The 4,235-nt window shown below is 35.8% G+C and overlaps 1 pseudogene; it reads right to left on the bottom strand.

The window, feature by feature from the left end:
* Positions 1–500: 500 nt before the first annotated feature.
* On the bottom strand, positions 501–670 carry LOC134502491 (U2 spliceosomal RNA; annotated as a pseudogene).
* Between the last annotated feature and the right edge of the window lie 3,565 nt (positions 671–4,235).

The following is a 4,235-nucleotide window of genomic DNA, read 5'->3' as shown; positions in this document are numbered from 1 at the left end:
TTAAAACAATATTAGAACCTCTTTTCCTGTAATATATTGCACTGCTTTTTCACATATAGTTTCTTATGCCTTCTGTTTTGAATACCCCTGACTGCTTCTTGGTGGTACAATTTGTGTCTAAAATTAGATATGTGGAAGTGGCACCATCTGTCACAGTTACAGTAAAAATCTAAAACAAAAGTCTTTTGAAATGTTTCATCCCAGGGTGAAAACAGAATATACTGTCTTTGTGTTCAGCATAATCACTATGTTTTCTAACCTTGCAAGAAAACTGCTTTGTAGTAGAAATGCTACTCTGGCGCTATGCTCATAACTCATTTTGCCACCCTTTCTGCTAACATGGCAGAGCTGGGGGTAAGCTACAATAGTGTAAAATATATTTTTCTGTATTTTCTGAGTCTTGGTTAAAGAATTTGTATTTAAGTATAATAGAAGTTTATAGTCTTTAATGGTACTTGTTCTGTCTGCTTAACTAATAATACATAATGTGGATCACTGAGAGATATTTGACCAATCTGATTTCATTGAATTTTAGCCCTGGTGTCTGAATACTGGAGTCTGAAATCCTCTTCTTAAATTCTGTTAAGGTTTTATCACAGCCTAAGATAAGTAAGTCTAGTGTTGATACCAGACACTACACTTGATCTTAGCCAAAAGGCCAAGAAGATATACCACAACATAAGAGATCTTGAGCAATTTATCTTCACAGAGTGAATTCAAATCTATCATTTAGGGTAAGATGAACCAAAGAGCTCCCCTAAAGGATTTGTTTTGCCCAACACCTTATGTGGGATAATCTTGCATGAGCTTCCAAAGAGATGCAGCTTAATTCTAATTTTATTAGGGCATCTGAAATTGAATGAGGGATGCATGCTATTGTTTTTAGAAATTTATCCAAAGTTGAGATCTTCTTGTAGATGCACAACTGAGTTCCATATAGCAGTATATCCAGAATATTGGCCTTGAATAACTTAATGACAGCTGGGACAAAATTATTCTTAAGAATGATTTTATTGCACCATGCAGGCCTGACCCTCTCAATGATTGTCATCATCCATCCCTGCAATAAGTCTTATATACTGGAATATTGCAGAATAGTGTGCCAAACAATCTAGCCCGCGTTTTATAGAGTATCTAAATCAATTCACAATAATATTTTGGCAATAATCTTGGGATGCTGAGCCATTAGAGGCTTTACCTCCTATTCTTTGTCAGCCAGCCAGAATCTAAAGGGTGACCCCCCTCTAGGGGTAATCATTATCTTATTATTGTATGTTCAAATGTTGGCTGTATCTCTCTGAGCAATGTTGGTGTTAGCCCCAGTTTTCCCTGCCATAAAATATTTGTTTTGTATACCTAAAGAACGGCCAAACACCATTACCCTTCCAATATATAAAAAAGGAGACAAATGCAACCCCTCCTCCCAATTATCTCCTAATCAGGCTTCTCTCAGTAATTAACAAATTATATTCCAGATTTTATCTCATAAGCTTTTTATATTGGTTTCACTCTGGGAATATTATAGTTCCTAAGCAACTGGTTTTGGATCCAAACACTATGAGAAACCAGTATATAATTCTGCACCACCTAGCATAGAAATATAATATCCTAAATGGAGTTCTCTATGTTGCCTTCAAAGATATAAAAGTGGCTTTTGACACCATTCCCCACAATAAACTCTAAAGAAAATTAGCAGCTTCAAAAATTGATTGGCATCTCCTCAAACTGATCATTCAATTACATCAAGGCACTATTATGCCATAGAATTTATTTTTATTATTTGACTTCTTCACTAGTTGCCTAACCTAATACTGTTCACCATGAGTTACTGGATAGAAAATGAATAGAAAAATAGGGGAGCATTCCAGCTTATGCCTTCAAAGCCAAATATGTCAAAAGCTAAAGAGAATGCTAACAAATGTGATTCAGGGGAGCAAGTGCAATACTAATATTAATAATTTTCAAAATTCCCAGTACTTTCTTAATTGATGGTTTCTCTTATATAAATCCCTCATCAGTCTGCCTTGATAAAAGGATAGATTCTTCAATGCAGTTATATACTTGCATAAACAAACTCAGATATGAATTTATCCATTGCTGTAGTTGCTCTTTTAACACATTGTTGCTCATGATCAAATGGAGCAATGCAATTGTGTGAGATGGCACAAAGTATACTTGTGTCTTTTAGTATTTTCCAGACTCTAGATATTTTCAGAACATGGCAAGGAAATGTTAGAATAAGCCCAAGATGTTCCAGTATGGGAGTAGTTAGTTTGGGTCTTCAGTGAGCTGAGTGATAATATCAAGATACATATGACCTAGTGCTCTAGAGGCAAAATGTCTTCAATTCTCTGAACCAGATGAATCCATAAGCATACAGAATTTCCTTTTCCATGCTTTAATTAAAATAATAATAATAAAGCAGCCATTTTAGTCAGAAATAGAAGTGATTTTATGTGGTCTTGAGTATACATCTCTCTGTAACACTATTTTGTTATCCTGATCCTAGCAACTCAAAAACTTCACCTTTACTGATCTGTATATCTTCATTTAAAAACAAACAAACATAGGTTTTACATGTTGTTTCAGATATTTAAACGTCTGTTTTTAAAAAATGGAAGGAATGTCATAGTCATAGAAATCACTTGCATAAGCAAGCCTGAATCTAGAAGTAACTTTCTTCAGCATCATACATGGTGCTACAAATTGGAGTATGGCTTTCAAAGGAAGATTCCTTTCCTGAAGGGAGCAACATAGTACCAGTATAACAGAAGAGCTTCATCTTTGATTGTTCCATGTTAAAGTTCCTGTAGAATTCCACACTGTCATACCATGAACACATCAGAAAAGAAGCTATGTATGCTTGTTTCTTGGTTTCCTCAAACATCATTTCATTAATACTACTAAACAATTTTCAATTAAAATGTCACTGAAAATAAAAAGAATGGTAATAAAACTTCCACTAAAAGCAGAGTGCAATATTTGAGTAGAAACACTTTGCCTTTACAAAGAGGAATATCCTATTTTTGGAAAAATTCACTTACTGTTTTTCAGTACAGTCATCCTGTTTACATAAGATAGGATATTGGTAGAGAATGACTTTCAAAGATGAAATGAAAAAAATATGTACTCTATTCATATTATTCCCACTAAAAGTTAATACACTTTTTTTCTGTAGAGTTCTGAGAACAAAACTGAATCCTATAGTGCTCAGGAGGGATCTAGCTCTCTAGGGAAGCTTTTTAGGGAGCACAGAGAGCTTCATGAAGAAGGAACTGGAAGCAAAATAACTTTCCTTCTGCAAGCTTCTTTAATTTATCTTAAGATACAGGCTGTAGCCCACTGCTCCCTTACTTGGAGACCATAGAAATCATTGTTGGGTGATGATTCCTTGCCTTTGTAGGAGCTGGCTTGTGGTGTAGTGCAATGCCATCTGTCACTAGTACTGTTTAACTTCTACTTGAAGTCTCTCAGGGTGATTGTCTGGAGGTTTGCAATGCAATGTCATCAGTATGCTGATGACTCCCAGCTCTGTTTTTTTGTTTACATTGGGTTCTGGTACAGGTCCAAGATTAGTGTCTGGGGGCTGCAACAGATTGGATGTAACCTAGCAAACAAGTAGAGTCCATGAATGGAAATTCTGGGCTCAACCACACAGCAACTATGGTCATATTGCATTTGCAGATGGCAAATGGTTAGCACTTAACTGAGAGTGACGAGGAACCTGATTCTATTCTCTGATTCCCATATTTCCCACATGTTCTCATAAGGATTTGAATATTGTTGGCACTTTTGTAAATAAATGTTGTGGGATTTAATGTGGAGAAAATGATCCAGTCAGAAACACATATTAAAATATTGCCAATCACAAACAGATTTCAAATTTAGAATTGTTTCCCTTTCTTCATGATCCCTTCAACTGTGTATCTAAACATTGGTCAGACAGCCCAGGCTTCATCACTGTACCATAGCATTTCTGGGTTGTAAAACAAGGACACTGTATGGATTAGAATTATATACTGTATCCTTCAAAATGGCCTAAACAGCCAACAGGAGTAATGGGAATGATTAAACCCTGTCACTTGGAGTTAGATCTGGTTCATTCTTCTATATGACAGGCTGTGACAGCCAAGCACCATTGGAGCAAATCAAATGACTATGACAGTTTGCTGTAAGCAAAGGTACTGTCAGAACTCTTATTATGAGCAAAATGCTAGGTTTATCAGCCCAGGAAG

Source organism: Candoia aspera, chromosome 8, assembly GCF_035149785.1.
Source record: "Candoia aspera isolate rCanAsp1 chromosome 8, rCanAsp1.hap2, whole genome shotgun sequence".
Taxonomy (NCBI): domain Eukaryota; kingdom Metazoa; phylum Chordata; class Lepidosauria; order Squamata; family Boidae; genus Candoia; species Candoia aspera.
The sequence above is the reverse complement of the archived record's forward strand: the minus strand, read 5'-3'. Positions and strand labels throughout refer to the sequence as shown.